General features: G+C 40.8%; 1 protein-coding gene across 1 annotated transcript in view; it reads right to left on the bottom strand.

The window, feature by feature from the left end:
• The window catches only part of SLC4A8 (solute carrier family 4 member 8), a 196,702-nt gene that overhangs the window by 120,747 nt on the left and 54,869 nt on the right, over positions 1-21,086 (bottom strand). The gene's annotated exons all lie outside the window — the stretch shown is intronic.

The following is a 21,086-nucleotide window of genomic DNA, read 5'->3' as shown; positions in this document are numbered from 1 at the left end:
GGAGGCACTATGGGACAGCTTAATTCTGGTATAATGGAAAAAAAGCTGGAATTTTAGTCAGAATAATACCTGGGGGCCAGCTCTGTCCATTACTGAGTGACTCGGGCAAGGCATATTACTTTTCGAAGGCTATTTCCTCCTTTCTAAAATGGGGATAATCAAGTATTCACCACCTCCCTTCCAGGGCTGTTGTGAGGATCAAATGAGATAAAGACTGTATATGCAAAAATCTCAATATTAATGTAAACTATGTTTCTTTCTCCATTTGAATATTTCTGTAAGAGGTGAGAAAGAAAAGAAAGGAGTGAAAATTAATAGGAATTGAGGAAGTCTACTAAGGTGTCAGAAGAAGAAGATGGAGTAGATTAATCAAAGCTAGATTTGAAGGTGCTCTGTGAATTCACATTCTTAACAGTTCTCAAGCCCCCACTAGTGTATTTAATTCCAGTCAACCAGAGGATACAGCCCCAAAGCAAAGGCATTTATTCAAATGGTTTCATATAAATAGTAGTAACTAAGTCTTCTTAGAACTTAAAGGTTGGGGAAAATATGGTTCCTGTTCTTGAGAAGCTCTTGGTCTAGTAGGGATGATGGGTCACACATCAATGACGGACACAAGAAGATAAATATGCATGGAGATCTATCGCATATAAATGAACTACACCACTAGGGTGGGAGGGATGAGTCAGTGGGTAAGCCAGAAAAGATCTCTTAGAGGAGGAAAATATAGAACAGAGCTGAAAAGGAGAATTGAATAGAAAGGAAAAGAGAATGAAATGAATGAAAACTCAGAGGGGTTAGAGAGTAAAGCTCTGTGGTAAGTACGGGATCAGGTTCAAAAGTGACTCAGAGAGATACACTTTGCCATGTTCCTAGTGGTCTCACCATGGCCATGCCCTCTAAACATTGCCACCCCAGCAGAAACATGGACTTCTGAATCCCTTAGTTCTGACACGTGAAGTTTTACTTTACCTTGGCTGGCCCAGGCCTCCATGACATTTCAGGGAGGCTTCTTCACTATGACCAACATGGTACCTTCCTTCTCCCTTCCACGTTCCTCCTTCCCACCTCCCTCCCTTTCCAGTACCCCCTTTAATATGTTGTCTTGCCTCATTAAAATACAAACTTCTTGAGGTCGGGGACTGTCTCGCTTACTTGTATTTATATCCCTGTTGTTTAGCATAGTTCATGGCACATAACTAACCCTTAATAAATGCTCTATAGTCGATCTATTTAATTATCTACCTGTTTATCTATCTATCCATTTAACCATCCATATATTTTCCTCAGTGAAAGGCCTAAAAGTGATCCTACTCAAATGTCATCTCTTCCATGAACCATTTCCTGATGGTTCCTGGACCTTCAGACTTCACTTTGTTTTACAATCCTCTCACATATTTAGCATGTAATGTTGCACTCTGTGTGTTTATCCTCCTATTCTAAAATCCATGAAGTGAAGATAAACCCCTATTTTACTGAAACTTTGAATGTCTCCCAGTTTGTTAAGTTAATGAATCACCTTCTTATCTCCCTACCTTTGATCTTTCAGGTGTCACTTGACTCTGCCTTGTTTCACTTTGTCCCTCTCTCCCATTTTTCCTCCATTTCACCCCTGTTGTCTCTTACAACTAAACCACGGTAGCACTCTCTTCTTTACCATCCAGCCTCACTCTCTTTCTGCTCTCTTTGATACTGTCCCCAAAGTCCTCTCTCCCAAGCTGCCTAGATTCTGTACCTCCTTCTTACATTCTCATACAGACATGCTTTCCCTCATATCCCTGCTTTCTGCTTCTGCCTCTCTCTGTTAGGGATCACAGAATCGTAGAATCTTAGATTTGGTCACCTAGTCACATCCTAACCCCTGCATAATATCTTTCTACAATATCCTTACCATGTTGACATCTAGTTTCTATGTGAATGTTTCTAGTGACAGGGATCTCATTATTTCTTTAGGTAACCCTATTTTTGGACCTGTAGTTAGAAGGTTCATTGTTGTTATTGTTGAGACATTCAGTCATATCTGACTCTTTGTGACCCCATGGATCATAGCATGGTAGACCCTTCCACCCTCTACTATTTCTCAAAATCCATTCAAGTTCATGTTCATTGTTTCCATGATACTATCTATCCATCTCATCTTTTGCCATCCCCTTTTCCTTTTGCTTTCAAATGTTCCCAACATCAGGATCAATGAGTCCCATCTTCTCATTATGTGGCTGAAGTATTTAAGCTTCAGTTTCACTATGTATCCTTCCACTGAATAGCCTGAATTAATTTCTATAAGTATTAACTGATTTGATCTCCTTGTTGTCTAAGGGACCCTCAAAAGTCTTCTCCAACACCACAATTCAAAAATGTCAATTCTGTGGTGGTTTTCCTTATAGTCCAATTCTCACAGTCATACGAAAAGCCATAGCTTTGACTGTGAGGTCAAAGCTTTGTTGGTGAGGTGATGTCTCTGCTTTTTAGTATGCTATCCATATTTGCCAAAGCTTCTCTTCCAAGGAGCAAGCATCTTTTCATTTCATGGCTGCACTCACTGTGTGCAGTGATCTTTGAGCCAAGAATATCAAATCTGACACTGCTTCTGTTTCTTCTCCATCTATTTCCCAGGAAGTGATGAGACCAGTTGCAAGATCTTAGTTTGGTTTTGATGTTAAGCTTTATGCTTAACCCTCATCAAGGAGCTTCTTAATTCTTCTTTACTTTCTTCCACCACAGTGGTGTCATCTGCACACGTGAGATTGTTGATGTTTCTCCCAGTCTGGCTAAAATCTATCTTTCTATAATTTCCGTTCATTGATCTTTGTGGTGCCCTATATAGAGAATGTCAAATTCTACTTCCACATGACAATCCTGACAATATATAAAGACACTTATTGTGTTCCCCCAGTCTTCTAGGACCAAAAACCTTGGTTCCTTCAGATATTTCTCATTTTAAAAGTCCCACAACCCTCACCACCTTTGCAGTTTGTCAATGTCTTTGTTAAATTACACCCAAAAGTGGACATGTAAACCAGGGTTCAAGTATTTGCATGAGACTCTCCTCTGTTAAGTGGTAAAGTGGACATAGTACCAGGCCTAGAGTCAGGATAGACTTGAGTTTAAATCCAATCTCAGACCTACTAATTGTGTGACCCTGGGCAAGTCACTTAACCCCGTTTGCCTCAGTTTCCTTATCTGTAAAATGAGCTGGAAAAGGAAATGACAAACCACTCTAGTATTTTTGCCAAAAAAAGGGGGGCGGGGTCATGAAGAATCATACACAACTGAAAATGACCTAACAACAACTCCTCATTGATGATGAGAATGATTACTCAATGCTTTGCGCCTGTATAAGGGATCAGAGGTGGTATGAGGACTTAGTAGGGGGTGAGTCCTTGTTGTTTCCTGCTCAAGAGAGAGCATCTTTGTCACAGCAAACACCCTGACATACCCAGGATGACAGGCTGGTACAGGTTCTTAGATCTGCTTTTCTAAGGAAAACAATCTTAAAAGCAATAAACAATCTTACTTCAATCAAGCATATATGTGTGTGCATATATATCTATACCTATAGATATATATGTATATATATCTAGATAGATAGATAGATAGATAGATAGATAGATAGATAGATAGATAGATAGATAGATAGATAGATAGATATACGCACATATCACTCACTTAATTCAGGGGAAAAAGTCAGCACCTTGAACCTCAGAGAAAATACAAGCAGAAATTACAAAAAGAAAGACCAACAGACAGCTTCCAACTGTCTGATCGTAGACAATACATACATTGTTACCAGAGACAGAAGCATCAACATCTGGGTTTTCAAAGTCAGGGGGGCCCCTTAGGGGCTCCCCAGAGTCTCCTCTGGCCTAATCACAGGAACATTCTTCCAGTGATTTGAGCCCCAAAGCAAAACCTCTCCTCAGAGTATATAGGGAGGCAGAAGGTCTCACAACTCACCAGCTTCAGTGTCTAATTATCAAAAGGTGGGAAGACCTTCAAGCAAGCAAACCTTCCCATAAGCAAACTTTCCCTTTAAGCAAGTTCCTCCCCTAGTGGGCTCCATGTGAGACCTGTTCATGGGTGAGGGAAGATCTTTAACTCTCATTACAATCTGTGGAGAGAAAACTAGAGAGAGGGTGAGGGAAAGAGAAAGGGAGGGAGGGAGGGGGACAGACACAGACACAGACACAGACACAGAGAAGACATTGAGAAGCAGCAGGCATGTAGAGAAGTAGGTGTCTCAACATGTTCCTGATTTCCAACTTGTCTCCATAGAAACTTAACAGCATTTCCCCATAGGTGGGACAGGAGACTTGAACTCTTGGTTCAGCAGAGATATCTTACTCATTAAGAGAGCTCATTCGTTCTGGGTATTGTCTGGCATATTCTTAGCTTCAGAACTGCTCTGATTTTTGTTTGCTATCTGCTTGGATAAAAGGGTTTATTCCCCATTCAGTATTTGTGATGGTCTTTTGTGTAACTAGCAATTGGTGGGAAGGAGGCCAAGCCTTCTCATATAAGTTTGAGACATACACACTTCCTCTTTAAAGGATAACAACCAGGAAAGCGGTTTTAACCTAATAACCATTTCCTGCAGATTGATAATATTTAGGGGAGCACTGTTTCAGGGGTATCAATTCACAATTCCCCATATTTAGACACAGCTACGTGTACATACATATAACAAAATTGGCAACACAAACACCTTACAGAGAAAATATGCCAGATCTCATCGGAACAATTTATTATGTTATTTTAGGAATATGTTTACTCCCATAATAACATTTCTTCTTTTTTTCTTCCTTCCTTCCTTTCTTTTCCCTTCTTTCTTCCCTCCTTCCTTCCTTGCCTCCTTTCTTTCCCTCCTTCTCCCCTTCCTTCTCTCCTTTCTTTCTTCCTTTTTTTCTCTTTTTTCCTTTCCTTTTTCTGTTTCTTTCTTTCCTTCTTGTCATCCAAAGAAATGGTCACCGAAATTAAACTCCCTAAGTACTTATTAAGTACTTACTATGTAGAGTATGTTATGCTCGGTGCTACAGATACAAAGAAGAAACAAGACAAAGGAGCCTTCATATATTCTATTAGAAGTGCTAAGACAAGGCAGCAGAGTACAATGTACTAGATTTGGAGGGAGAGGACCTGAATTCAAATTCTGACTGACACTTATTCCATATGTGACCTTGAACAAGTCACTTAACTTTCCTGAGTCTCAATTTCCTCATCTATAAAGTAAGACGGTTCAACTAGATGGCCTCTTCCAGCTCTAAATCTATGATCCTACGGCAAATGCCTAAGTAATTACATGAATTTTAGTAAGATAAGAGAATAGTAGAGGTCCAATGCATGAGCAATTTTTAAAGGGAAACAATCAATCATACCTAGGGATTGGGCATGAGAAACAAGGATCAGGCAAGATTTCATGGAAGATGTTGTGTCTGAGCTGGGTCTTATAAAAATGGAAGCATTTCAAGAAAGTGATGCAGGCAAGATCTTTCCCCGGTTGGAAAATAGTGATTGGAAAGGCATGGGGGTAACTGGAGGGGGAGGGGGGGAAGGGGGAATATACAAGACAAGATCAAGGCATGACAAGTAGTCCAGGTAGGCTTAAATATTAAATGCATAGAGTCCTATTCCCTTGCTGACCCTTCTACTAGAGAAGTAATGCCTATACCTGCCAATGATCTGGCAGTAACCTTAATGCTCATTCTTGACGCACATTATTTGGGGAAACTCTAATACTATAATCAGTCAATCAATAGGCATTTATTCATTAATTACTATTACCAACCACTGTGCAATTTCCAGGAATATAAAGAAAAAAACAAAAATCGGCCCTGCTGTCAAGGAACTCACCTTCTATCTACTTTCATTTCATCTCTTAAACCAAGAACAAATGTCAAGAATAAGGTGCAAGTCATAATCTGAGTACATAGGTCCAGAACTGAAATGGGAAAGACTGGTGGAATGAGCAATTTCAAATGTCTCTCTCACTGTCCCCAGAACCAAAATCCCCAGGGATTGATTACTGTGAAGATTCTCTAGACTGTCAGGCTATAATGATCAGGTTTGGTCCCACTTGGGACATAGAAGAAACCCACTTCCTACAGAAGGCAGGGTAGGGAAACCAGTGACTGGAGCCCTAGGGATGGAGTCCCCCAGGGCATTCAGTGCTTTCAAAGGTCATTGCCTTGCCTATCTCTTGCCACAAAGCCCACATCCTGTGACACTTTGGGGCCCTAGGTTATGCAGGGCACCATGAATTTCCTCTGTGTCTTTAAGATTCCGCTTGGGGTGAACAGGCCTCCTAACTTACACTGAAAAAATTCAGGCTGGATCTCGGCTTCCTTCTAAGAAAGCAAAATATTAGAATCTTTCAATCTAAGATAATGTGCAAGTTTTAGTTTAATTCACAAGGCCTCTGAATTTCAAAAGCTACTAGTTGTTCTTCAAGACAAAATCAGAAGTATTGATTGTAGCATGAACAATAAGATATACAAAGATACAATTTTATAAGACTAGATAAAATCTGAATCAAAAATTGACTTGCAATATTTTTATCTTATCCTGAAAGTGCTTGAAGCTGTGAGACACTGTTATGACCTAACATCACAAATTATTAATACAAATTATTAAACATTGCGTTCTCAATTTGTTACTTAAATGCAAATCCCACAGTACGTGGCAATTTCTAGAACTATCTAGAAGAATCTTCCCAAGAAACAATAAGACCCAGATATCTTATGTCAAAATGAGGACACTTGGTTGATAGAGAGGAATTTCTGTATGACATTGGACCTTGTGGACTTGTGGTAAGGATCATATGAAGTAATTCTATGTAAAGGACTTTTTTTCCTTTTTATTTTATTTTGTTTTGCTTTGGTTTTTTTTTATTATTAATTAGTTTATTTTTAGTTTTCAACGTTCACTTCCACAAGATTTTGAGTTCCAAATTTTTTCCCTATCTCTCCCCTCCCCCACCCAAGATGACGTGCATTCTGATTATCCCTTCCCCCAATCTGCCTTCCCTTCTATCACTCCCCCCTTCTCTTATTCCTTCCCCTTCTATTTTCCTGTAGGGCAAGATAGATTTCTATACCCCCTTGCCTGCATATCTTATTTCCCAGTTGCGTATAAAAACAATTTTTAACGTTCGTTTTTAAAACTTTGAGTTCCATGTTCTCTCCCTTCCTCCCTCCTCACCCATCCTCATTGCGAAGACAATCAATTTGATATAGGTTATACCTGTGTAGTCATGCAAAACACTTCCGTAACAGTCATGTTGTGAAAGACAAACTATATTTCCCTCTATCCTCTCCCATCCCCCATTTATTCTATTCTTTCCACTGACGCTGTCCCTCCTCAAAAGCATTTGCTTTGAATTACCCCTTCTTCCTATTTGCCCTCCCTTCTATCATCTCCCTCTTATCCCCTTCCCCCCTACTTATAAAGGCTTTTATGAAAACATTTTAAGTGCTCCATCAATGTAAGCTATTTTTACTTTTAAAATGTGGGAGTTGGACTTCTAGCACCAAGATTTGAAGCTGCCTTGACTGTCCCACTTCTGTGAGATATTTCTCCATTCCCCAACCCCTAAGATAGGCTGTCCAAAGACAGAGATAATCCAAAATAATGGGAAAATATTTAAAGTCATTTAGAATTGTGTTTGGAATACAATCAGAAACCCCTTCAATTCATATCCCAAGTTTAGGCCCTGGGCCCTAATCATCAATGTGAGGGAGGAAACTCCCAGTCACTACAAACAACCAACTTATATTCTGAGTCTTCACCTACTTGGTACAAAGATGCCCCATCTTTCCCTTCCCCCCCCCCATTCCCCTCCAGAAATTCTTCACCACTTAGTATCCAAAATTCCTTGAGCCTACCTTTTATATCACAATTAAGGTCAATTTTTAGGATACAGCTACCTCTAAGAAAGAAAACAAAATGACTTCAATCCACCCAAAGTAGTCTATACCTGACATTAGGATAAAGAAGTACTGAGGATAAACTTCTGGGCCTGCCTTGAGCTTTCAGATAATCTGACTTAACAATACCAGAGATGATCTGGTTTTCTTGCCTGCATATTAATTCAATCCCCTCCAAAGACAGTGGCTTACCTTCTAGCTTGTCACCACTCCATAACATGGTAATAGCTCGTATCTCTGTATAGTACTTTTATAGTTTACAAAGTACTTTGCTCAGAATACTTATACCTGAGATAGTGCAAGTCTGATTATCTTGTTTTTACCAATAAGGACACTAAGACAAAGAAAGGTGAAGTGATTTACCCATGATCACACATACAGGTAGCAAAGGAACCCAGTACCAGACCTTCTGGTTCTAATTCCAGACCTCTTTCTACCTCCTCTCAACAGAAGTCTTTTTGGCCACCCCATCCATCTGTGGATAGTCCATAAGTGTCTGTATCCTAGTTCTGTGTCTCTTTCACATCAGATTGGAAACTTCTTGAGGTCTGAGACTTAAAGTTACAATGCCCAGCACATGGTAGGCACTTAATAAATTCAAATTGACTTACTATGCTCTCTTTCTATTGGATCTACCTTAGGGATGAGAATGTGGGATGTGTGACACATGAATAGGCAGTCTGCTACCTCTTTTCCTGGGTTGGTAGGTGACTGTTTCATAGGAGCCTCTCTTGGCCCAGGCTGCTGAATGAGTATAGGTATCATCATCATTGATCTCAACAAATATGTATGGAAAGTCTCACGAGTGAAGAAGCACTTTCAAATGGAGGATGATGTTTGACTATTAGGGCAAGAGACACAACCATGAGATCTTGTCAAGTAAGCGAAAGATAGACAAGCTCTGGGCCACAGTGACTGGGATCCCAGAATCTGAGAGCTGGAAAGATTCCTAGAAGATATCTACTCCAACCCACACGTGAAAAGAATCCTCGCTGTAACACACTTGACAAGGGTTCATCCAGTCACTACTTGAAGACTTCCAATACTTTGGGGCAACTCTAAACGTTTTTCCTGATATCAAGCCTAAATCTGGTTCTTTTTCAATTTCAATTCAGTCAAATTCTTTTTAATTTCTGCTTATAGTTCTTAGCTCTGCCCTCTGGGGCCAAAGAAAACAAATGCTTACTATGTGCTGAGGCACTGTGATAAGCACTAGGGATACAAAGAAAAGCGAAAACAGCCCCTGCCCTCAAGGAGCTCATAATCAACAAGTCAACAAGCATCATTAAAGACAAGCATTGTGCAAATATTAGAAAACATCAAATAGTATTCTCTCATAAGTCTTCTCTTCTCCAGGCTAAACATATTCGGTTCCCTCATTCTGTTCCGATCTATCATGGATTGTAGGCTTTTCACCGTTCTGACTGCCCTTCTCTGAGGAGCAAGGCATTACCACTCGTTTCTTCAGTAGACACCTTAAACCCACCAACGTTTACCTATTGGTTCAATCAGCATCAACATGTCAAAAAGTTTCATGATAAATGTAACTCGGCCTAGTGTAGGAAAAGGCAATACAATATAATGAAAAATGATACTAGACGTGTACTTAGGAGACCTGGGTTCAAGTCTTAGCCCTGTCATTTGCTAGCTATGCGACTGCGGGCGAGTCAAATTCTTTGATTCTCAGGTTGGTTCTTTGTCTACCATATGAGAACATTTATACAGTTTGCATGACCTGCCCTATAAACTTAACCCTGTTTGCTTCAGTTTCCTTATCTGTAAAATGATCCTGAGAAGGAAACGGAAACCCACTCCAGCATCTTTGCCAAGAAAACCCCAAATGGGGTCACAAAGAGTTGAAGAAGACTGAAATGGCTTGAACAACTACTCAGTACAAATGAGAGGACAGTTGAGTACAAGTTGTGAAATAACTCAGGTAAAACCACCAGGTGGCACTGGTGATCAAGGCTGGCTAAGCCACCGGCAATCTACCAGCTGGTTACATAAACCAGCAGAAGGGACTCTTCAGCTTTTGTGAACCGATGCTGAAGGAAGTGAGCAGAACCAGGAGAACGTTGTACAGGGTAACAGCAACCCTGTGCGCTGACCGACTTTGATACACTTAGCTCTTCGCAGCAATGCAGAGATCTAAAACAATTCCAAAAGACTCAAGATGGAATGTGCTAATCCACATACAGGGAAAGAATTGTAGAGTCTGAATGCAGATTGAAGCCTAATATTTTTCTTCTTTTTCTTTCTAGTGGTTTTTCTTTTTTCTGATTCCTCTTCCACAACATGACTAATAGACCCCTGCCAAGGGCTCCTGGCCCCCCTCTAGCTTTAGAGTGATTATCAGTAGTAACTGTTGCTGTTTCCCACCCAGTCTGATGTCTTTGTTTTTATTGACCTCATTAAAGGGGCCACGCCCTGGCTACTTCTTAAACAGGCCTATTCAATGAATGGGCGTTGCCTCACCCTAAGTGAGTACCTGCAAAGACCTTGGCCTAAAGGGGCCAAGGTCTCCCAATGCATCCTGGGTCATCTGCAGTCATCCTGAGGAATATCAGGTCATTGGATCCAGATGGCTCTGGAGGAGAAGTGAGGCTGGTGACCTTGCACAGCCCTCCTTCACTCAAAACAAAGTCAAGTGCAACTCCATGTCATCACTTCTCTGATGGCATGGTCTTTTTCGGCAACAAAGGACGAACGCAATATGGAAATACGTTTGATACAATTGTACGTGTGTAGGCTATCTCAGATTGCTTGCTATTTTGGGGAGGCGAGAGAAGAGAGAGGGGGGAAGTTTAGATTTCCAAATCTTAAAGAGGTGAATGTTGAAAACTAAAAATAAATAAGTAAATGATGGATAAAATAAAAAAAGTGATCCTTTACATGCAATGAATGATGACTATTGACAAAAACATGAAACACTCAGATTAACAGAATGAGAAACAAAATGGACATCCATAAAATAGGAAGAGACTGAACAAATTTCTCAATATAATGAATATAATAAAATCCTGTTGTGCTATAACAACAAAAGGATTTGTATGGAATGATGTATAGTGAAGGAAGCATAACCAGAGGAACAGTTTATACAAACAACCACAGCACTGTGAAGGAAAATAACTTGAAAGAGCTGAGAACTCTGGCTGATGCAATAACCAAGTAGGATTCCAGAAGATTAACGATGAATCATGCTTACCAACTCTTGGCGGAGAGGTGATGAGCTAGAGGTTCAGAGACAGGCATGCTTTCTCAGTCAGGAACAGCATGTGAACCTGTTTTACTTGACTGTACTCCTTTGTGACCAGAAGACTTTTTTTTTTAATTTTTTGAAGGTGGAAGAGTTATGGAAATGATAGTGAAGCAAAAATAAATTAATAAGAATGACACAAGGAAGAAAGCAGGAGTGTTCAGAAAGGGACACAGGCAAGTAAGGCAGTGTTGAAATTGCTCTGAGGTTTCTACTCCTTCTTCCTTCCCCTCACCAAAACAACGGCAAGCCAACAAAAATAATCTGGCTGGTAGGCGACCCTAATGAGATCCATAATTACTAGCTGCATGACCTTGGACAAGTCCCTTAACTGTGTTTGCCTCAGTTTCCTCATCTGTAAAATGATCCAGAGGAGGAAAGGGAAAACCACTCCCGTATCTTTGCCAAGAAAACCTCCCATGGGATCAAAAAGAGTTGGACAAGACTGAAATGACTGGATAACTACTCAGTACAAATGAGAGAACAGTGAAGTACAAGTGGTAAAATAACTCAGGCACAACTTTCCTTTCAAAAAGATCACATTTTAGGGGTGCAAACCTGCTGTGCAGCTGAAAACTTCTAACTGTTTTGTCCCCCATTAGAATGTGAGATCTCTAAGATTATTTTTACTTCTCTATTTGTAAACCTAGCACATTTCACTGTGCTTTGCACACAGTAAGATTAATGAATTCTTTGTTCATTCATTCATTTTTTCATATGAAAGAGAGGTCTCTTTTGGGTTCAATATAGTAGTTTGGAAAATACTGCAGTGCTGTGCCAAAGTGACCAGCAGTCAGCTTGTGTTAGGCCTTGCTCTCCTTCCCACGGCCTCCACCCTCCAAAAATGGCATGGCCAGGAGCCCCATCCAAGTAAGTGCCTAGTTCTAGACTTGAGAGGTTCCACTGCTTCCCCGCTCTCCCTTCACCGCCCCCCCCCCCCCCCCCCCGACAAATACTCATATTCTTTTCCCCCAGGACAGGGGTCAGCTGATGACAACACAAGAGAACTCAAAGTTTTAAAAACAAATGTTAAAAATTGTTTTTATGTGTAACTGGGGGGAAAATAAAATACTAATAAAAAATTGTAACTGAAAAAAAATGTGAGCTCCTTAGGAGTAGAGATTATCTTACCACCAACCAGTGCTTTGTATAAAGCAAATGCTTAATAAATGCTTTATTCATTCATTCATTCTAAAAAAAAGTTATTTGTTACCACAGAGCCCTGTGCAAACAGCAGAGAGTTTTATTATAGTACATTTGCCCAAAGTGACACCTGGACTGAGTTCCATTGGTCTTCTGACTGGTTTTCATACCACTCTACACATATTACAATTCTGCTTCTAAGGAAGGAGAAAGTAGAGATTGAACCTCTGGACACTAGAGGGTGACGTTATTGTGTTTGTCCTTCGTTCTCGAAGAGGACCATGACATCAAGATGATGACATGACTTGCAGTTGACTTTGATTTGAGGGAGGGAGGGCTGTGCAAGGTCACCAGCCTCACTTTCTCCTCCTGAGCCATCTGGATCCAGTGGCCTGATATTTATCAGTAAGGCTAGAGATGACCCAGGATGCAATGTGAGACCCTGGCCCTTTCAGGCTAAGATCTTACAGTATTTTCACTTTGAGTGAGATACACCCACTCGTTAAGGATGGGGTATGCCTGTTCTGGGAAAGCCATTCTGTCTTATCTCTAATTCACCACCCTTTCTCACTCCAACCTGGCTTTGGCCGGTGTGACTGCCACACTGATACTACTGTGGGAAATTGTTAGAAATCATCACCTGCTTCATGATGTCCATATGTTCTATCCCAAAAGTCTGACTCCTTTCCGAGGGGCACCTACATTATAAGTGAATGTTACCTATACCATACCAACTTCTACCCCTAAAACCAAAGGTCCAAGATTATAATGGGAGGATTTTCTCAGTCTGAGGCAGAGTGGTCACTATGGGCTTAGGGAAGAGAGTCTAACCAAACAAGATGACTAGAGATCTTCACCAACGGCTCTTTGCCATGACTGTCATTTAAGCTTTGCCACTGGAGAGTGCCATTAACCTGTAACTACCTTCTGATACCCTTTTTTTAAAAAGAGTTGTTAATTCATTGAGGGACTGGGGGAGTGGCTTTGAGACACAGAGAAAGAGGTGCCTAGACCCTGGAGGGTAGAGTTTGTTTTGTGGAATTCTCGCTAAGGAAGGGTTGTAGAAAAAATGTTGACCCAGAAGGGTTCTGGGATAAGACTGAGAGGACGATTCCTCCTAGGAAAGGACTGAAGGCAAAAGACTCATGATGAAAAATGCTATACACATTAAGAGAAACTATGGAGTCTGTATGCAGATCGAAACATACTATTTTCACCTTTTTTTGTTGTTTTTTTCTTTCTTGTGGTTTTTCCTTTTTGTTCTGATTCTTCGTTCACAATATGACCAGTGTGGAAATATGTTTAATATGGTTGTACATGTATAACCTATATGAGACTGCAGCCATCTTGAGGAGGGGCGGGGGGGGGGGGAATCTTATAATAGTGAATGTTGAAAACTAAGAATAAATAAATAACTTTAAAAAGAAGAAAAGGTTTGGAAACAATCTGAACAAGACATCTAAACAAAAATAAAAGGAATTTATGGATTTTATAAAGGAGACTTTTCCTTTTGGATAGATTCCTCCTCTGAAAGGCTTTTGCTAGGAGTAAACTCAGACTGCAAAGAATTCACTTTCCCCTGAAATCTTTATGCAGTATTTCATCCCTAACCCTAATATTGTTTCTAGCCCTACTTCTAGTTCTGCTTCTAATATTCTTTTGTAGTTCAATGGTATATAACTCTTTGTGACCTCATTTGGGGTCTCCTTGGCAAAGATACTGGAGTGGTTTGCCATTCCCTTCTCCAACTCATTTTATAGATGAGGAAACTGAGGCAAACAGGGCTAAGTGACTTGCCCAGGATCATACAGCTAGTCTAAGGACAGATTACTACTCATAAAGATAAGTCTTTCTGGCTCCAGGCCCAGCCCTCTATCCACTGTGTCTTCTAACTGCCCCACTCCTCCTTCTAACTGCTCTCTATAACCCCAACCAAACATGCAGCTAAGTCCTGATCAGTGCAAATAAGGAATATTGTTGCACGGTCACATTCAAATTCCAACAGAATATCTCCATTGAACTAGAACTAATGACCCTATTTTGAGTGATTGTAGCAAATAGTTCCCAAAATGTAAATTTAAACATATTAATTTAAATTAAATTTTGAAGTTATTATATCAAAAATTATAACAATTCCAAATATAAGATTCTTTATTTGCATTCATTGAAACCCAGCAGTATTTCCTCAGAAATTCAGACGGAAGCCTATGACAATATTGAAAGTTACATGTACAGACAAACCTGAGAAGACTTATATGAGCTGATGCACAGTGAAGTGAGCAAAACTAAGAGAACCTTGCACATAGAAACAATATTGTAGCAATAATCAACTGTGGAAGACAGCTACTCTAATCAATGCAATGATCCACAACTCATGATGAAAAATTATATATATCATTCATGTCATATATATATATATACATATATATTTTGCATGTAAAACACTTCCACACTAACCATGTTGGGGGAGGGGGAGAGCAAGAAAATATATATAAATATAATATATAAAAATAGTAATTAAAAATATACATATAACATCATATTTCTTGCTTTCTCAATAAGTGGGGGAAGGACTGAAGGGAGGGAGAGAACTTGGACCTGAAAATAAAAATTAATTTAGAAAAATGTTTTTAGAAAGAAAGTAACAGAATTTATCATATACTTTTTTTTTTAAAGCAAGCAGTATGGAGTGGAGATTCACAGCTTCCCATAGAACTTCCCTTTATGGTCTAATATGTACGTACATAGAAGGAACAACTAGGTGATGCAGCAGATAGAGCTCTGGGCCTGGAGTCAGAAAGAAGTGAATTCAAATCCAGCCTCTGACATTTACACAACACTGGAAAAGTCACTTAACTTAGTTTCCCCATTTGCAAAATGAGCTGGAGAAGGACCTGGCAAACCACTCTAGTATTTTTGCCAAGAAAATCTCAAATGGGGTCATGAAGATTCAGAGAGAAGTTGAATAACAGCAACATTTAAAGAAAAGCCTCTCTAGAGGCAGTCAGGTGGTAGAGCACTGAACCTGGAAAACTCTGAGTTCAAATTTGACCTCAGACACTGCTTAGCTATGTGAACTGGGCAAGTCACACAATTTATGTCTGCCACAGTTTACCTATCTGTAAAATTAGAGTAACAAGAGTGCCTGTCTCCCAGGGTTGTAAGCATAAAATGAGATAATATTTGTAAACCAGTTTTTCATCTTAAAGTATATAAATGCTAGTTATTGCTATCCTTCTGGAGATGTTTCTTTCCTGCTTAATGGGCTTAGGGACTTTCCCCTAATATGTTTAAGTATCCAGTGAAGCAAGTATTGTCTGCACCCCTTGTTCCAGGTCAGGTCAATTACATTGCCCCTGGCCCTTCAGACTTTCAGAGGGGTAGTCTGGAAAGGGGATGTCTCTCCTCTAATACTTGAACGTCCACCAGTCATTAGGGGCTCCTAACTGGGATATTTGCTTAAAGATGCAGCAACAACAAACGCGTGAACACTTCTGCCTCCCTACTTCTGAGGCATACTCAAATAGAAAACTCAGACTCCAATAGAAAAGTCATCCACTGAACAGCGCATAATGATCCCTGTAGTTGCATGTTGACTTAGAAAACCACATATTAGCATTATTTGTGTTATTTTGCATTTTTATTTATTTTGTTAAATGTTTATATTTTAATCTGGCTCAAGCCTCACTGCTCTGGCCATGAGTCCACTACTTCTCCCCTATGCCACTTGAGTCTCAGAGAGAATAGGCACCAAGTTCACATCACAAGATGGCATTACTACCCAATGACTCTGCATATCAGCCAGTGCTGAACTGGAGTTCCCACAGTCAATACCAAAGCTCCTCAAAACTTCAATGCTATGCTGGTTGCATTCCTGTAGGAACTACTGCCTGCCTCAGTTTCCTCATCAGTAAAATGGGGGTAATAATAGCAACTACTTCCCAGGCTTGTTACCAGGGCAAAATATGATGATATTTGTAAAGTATTTTGCAAATCTTAAAGTGCTATATAAATGCTAGCTATCAGCATCATTATCATTATATCATCTTTAGTGGCCAATCAAAGAACTTCCTTTTCAATATGTGTTTAGCCAGCAAAGAACAGCCTAAGAAGCAGGCTGCCTGGCTTCAACATGGAGATCTGTCTTATATATTTTGTGAATGCACTAAATCCCATTACATACAAGTGTAGTGAGGGAGTCTGTTGCAGCCTCTCACCCCAACCACTTTCAAAAGGAAATGCTTGGCCTCTTGATAAAGGGCATATGCAATCACTTATGATTGATCCGCTTGTACTGAGAGGGGGAAAGAATGTGTCAAACACTGTTGAGCATTGAGCAGAAAGAGTCTCCCACTCCATGGACCTTGAAAGGAAAGAAAATTTGGGCTTTCATTGGCTTCTTATTCTTTTCTGAATAGGTGGATAAGGACTCTGATGGTTCTCTCTTGGACTTCCCCTTGTGGGAATGGGGTTTGGGAATGGATTTCTTCTTTCCTTCCTCCGTGCCAGCTATGAAGGCTGGCTGCTCTTGCACGGCAGTAATGTATGTTTTTTCGAGGTAAACTTGAGACTCGGTCTCAAGGTCCTGGTCACCTTTAATGCTTTCTGTTTCTTTCCCTGAGCACAGGCAATCAAAAAGCAATCCTGAAATAGATGTTCCCCATCACGACAGTGATTTATGAACTCAAGAGGTCTGGAGTCATTGAGATGGCTTGGTCATTGGCAGCAGGATCTGCTTCCTGTGGGTACCACAATGCTTCTCAGAAGACACAGATTTTTAGTGAGTATTCAGACAGTTCAGAGCCAAGGTAACTGTGAAATGTCCATTCAGCAGTCCCACAAAGTGTACCATGTTACTGTTTCTTATTTTATGCATTTTGTTAGTGTGTTTACGAGTCTTTTGTGTTGTAAGCATTTCTTTTATGATGAAGGAAATAAATAGCTGTCCTATACCTGATCTAATTTGTATACTGAATTCTTTAAACAAACAAACAAAAAGACCTTATTAAAACCTTTAATAGGGCAAGACCCTAGATGAGAGAGACAAAAGGAAACTAAACCTAATCTGTGGAAGCAAGTATCCCATAATCCTGGTCCCATTACATGAATAAGTACAAAGTAATGGGGGAGGGGAGGAAGGTATATATAAGCAAATGGGACAATCAGGAAGGACCTGTCTAGGAGCTATCACTTGAGCTGAACATTGATGAAAGCTAGGAATTCAAAGAGAAGACAATGAAAAGGAAGTATATTCCTGTAAAGTCATTTATGGAAAACAGCAAAGAAGCCAGATTAGTTGGAGTATAATATTTGTGAAGGAGAGTGATGTGTGATCAGCCTAGAAAGATGGGCTAGAGCCAAACTCTGCCATTAAAATCATTCCCTTGGGGGGGGCGGAGCCAAGATGGTGGAGTAGAAACACGCAAATACACATAGCTCCGAACCCACAACCCATAGAACATCTACAAAAAAGTAACTCATGGCGAATTCTGCACCCAGAGGCCACAGAACATTGGAGCGAGGGAGATTTCTGTTCCAGAGAGACCTGCAAACCTCTCGCAAAAGGTCCTTCGCGCCGCGGACTGGGTGCCGGGACTGGGAGCTGAGTACAGCTCTGCCGCGGCCGCGGCACCGAGAGGAAAAGATCCGAGAGGGCTTCAGGGACGGAATCTCCAGAGGCCATGTGGGTCCCTCCACCCACAGATGACAGGGGTCGGTGAGAGGGTCTTTTTGGCAGGTCGAGAGGGGAGTGGGGTGCCCCCATAACTCAGGCCCCCTCGGGAGGCAACAGCGGAGACGGGAGCAGACCGGGACTCCCCAAGCAGGCAGGAGCCTGGATCCATTGTTGAAGGTCTCTGCGTAAACCCCCTGAGGGAACTGAGCCCGTGAGGCGGCCCTGCCCTGACCTGAGCACCTGAACTTAATCTCACACTGAATAGCAGCCCTGCCCCAGCCCAAAAGCCCTGAGGCTGGCAAGCAGCATTTGAATCTCAAACCCCAAGTGCTGGCTGGGAGGATCCAGAGGCGAAGTGGGTGTGAAGAGAATATTCAGAAGTCAAATCACTGGCTGGGAAAATGCCCAGAAAAGGGAAAAGAAATAAGACTATAGAAGGTTACTTTCTTGGGGAACAGGCATTTCCTCCCTTCCTTTCTGATGAGGAAGAACAATGCTTACCATCAGGCAAAGACACAGAAGTCAAGGCCTCTATATCCCAGCCCACTCAATGGGCTCAGGCCATAGAAGAGCTCATAGAAAATCAAGTTAGAGAGGTGGAAGAAAAGCTGGGAAGACAAATGAGAGACATGCAGTCAAAGCATGAAGAGCAGATCAGCTCCCTGCTAAAGGAGATCCAAAAAAATGCTGAAGAAAATAGCACCTTGAAAAATAGGCTAACTCAATTGGCAAAAGAGGTTCAAGAAGCCAATGAGGAGAAGAATGCTTTCAAAAGCAGAATTAGCCAAATGGAAAAGGAGATTCAAAAGCTCACTGAAGAAAATAATTCTTTCAAAATTAGAATGGAAGAGATGAAGGCTAATGACTTTATGAGAAACCAAGAAATCACAAAACAAAACCAAAAGAATGAAAAAATGGAAGATAATGTGAAATATCTCATTGGAAAAACAACTGACCTGGAGAATAGATCCAGGAGAGGCAATTTAAAAATTATGGGCCTACCTGCAAGCCAGGATCAAAAAAAGAGCCTAGACATCATCTTTCATGAAATTATCAAGGAAAACTGCCCTGAGATTCTAGAACCAGAGGGCAAAATAAGTATTCAGGGAATCCACAGATCACCGCCTGAAAGAGATCCAAAAAGGGAAACTCCTAGGAACATTGCGGCCAAATTCCAGAGTTCCCAGATCAAGGAGAAAATATTGCAAGCAGCTAGAAAGAAACAATTCAAGTATTGTGGAAATACAATCAGGATAACACAAGATCTAGCAGCTTCCACATTAAGGGATCGAAGGGCGTGGAATAGGATATTCCAGAAGTCAAAGGAACTAGGACTAAAACCAAGAATCACCTACCCAGCAAAACTGAATATAATACTTGAGGGGAAAAATTGGTCTTTCAATGAAATAGAGGACTTTCAAGCATTCTTGATGAAAAGACCAAAGCTGAAAAGAAAATTTGACTTTCAAACACAAGAATGAAGTGAAGCATGAAAAAGTAAATAGCAAAGAGAAGTCATAAGCGACTTTACAAAAGTTGAACTGTTTACATTCCTACATGGAAAGACAATATTTGTAACTCTTGAAACTATTCAGCATCTGGGTACAGGGTGGGATAACACACACACATATGCACACGCACATGCACACACACACACACACACAGAGGCAGAGTGCACAGAGTGAATTGAAGAGGATGGGATCATATCTTAAAAAAAAAAATGAAATCAAGCAGTGAGAGAGAAATATATTGGGAGGAGAAAGGGAAAAATGGAATGGGGCAAATTATCTCTCATAAAAGAGGCAAGCAAAAGTTTTTTTAGTGAAGGGAAAAAGAGGGGAGGTGAGAGAAAAACATGAAGTTTACTCTCATCACATTCCACTAAAGGAAGGAATAAAAGGCACAGTCATTTTGGTATGAAAACCTATCTTACAATACAGGAAAGTGGGGGATAAGGGGATAAGTGGGGGGGGGAGGGGGGATGATGGAAGGGAGGGCACGGGGAGGAGGGAGCAATTTGAGGTCAACACTCATGGGGAGGGTCAGGATCAAAAGAGAGAACAGAAGTAATGGGGGACAGGATAGGATGGAGGGAAATATAATTAGTTCTTACACAACACTACTATTATGGAAGTCATTTGCAAAACTACACAGATCTGGCCTATATTGCATTGCTTGCCTTCCAAAGGGAAGGGGTGGGGAGGGAGGGAGGGCAGATTGGCAGACAGGGGCAATTAGAAGCTCGGTGTTTTGGGGTGGGGGGAGGGGACAAAAGGGGAGAAAATGTGGAACCCAAAATTTTGTGAAAATGAATGTTAAAAGTTAAATAAATTAATTAAAAATAAATAAATAAAATAAAATCATTCCCTTTCTCTGTAAAGGAGACAGGAAGGGAATGGAAGGCAAAGTATAGGTAAGTCTACACTCCCAAGTTGTGGTTTATCTTGAGATTGGAGGTGATAGAAAAGGGACAACCAGATATCTCTCCCAAATCTCTAGAAACAAAAACCCAACTTCACACAGTGACCTGGGGAGGGTTCCACATGATTTCCCTCCATTTGACCTTTACAAAGATCTCTCCATTCCCTTTTTCAGAACTTGGACTCTAGACTGTGAGTAAATATAAAACGCCAGATGGCTGGAAGACAACCTGGTTTTAGCCCCTCCTTGATTCACTGCTTACCTACTATTTTGCTAGTGCCTTGACCTAATTCAACAAGTCTTCCAAAATCATCTTCATAAAGCCTTGTACTGCCCATCACTCCCCTTCTCAAGGACATACAGTGGCTCCCATCATGCTCACAACCAATCCAAACTCCAAGGCAGAACAGGGTAGTAGAGAGGGTAATGAACTTGGAGTCTAAAAGACTTGGATTCAAATGAGCAAACAGATAGTTACTAATTGTGTGACCTAGAGTATGTAACTTAAACTTTTCATTCCTCCATTTCATCATCTGTAAAATGATTGATGACCCCGAAGGGCCCTTCTAGTTCTAAATCTAAGTCTCCTTTACCCAGTGTCATACAAATCTCTTGGAATGGTCCAGCTGGCCCTAACCGGACCCTACTTCCCATCCTTTCCCATCTTTCAATC

Source organism: Notamacropus eugenii, chromosome 3 (assembly GCF_028372415.1).
Source record: "Notamacropus eugenii isolate mMacEug1 chromosome 3, mMacEug1.pri_v2, whole genome shotgun sequence".
Classification (NCBI taxonomy): Eukaryota; Metazoa; Chordata; class Mammalia; order Diprotodontia; family Macropodidae; genus Notamacropus; species Notamacropus eugenii.
The sequence above is the reverse complement of the archived record's forward strand: the minus strand, read 5'-3'. Positions and strand labels throughout refer to the sequence as shown.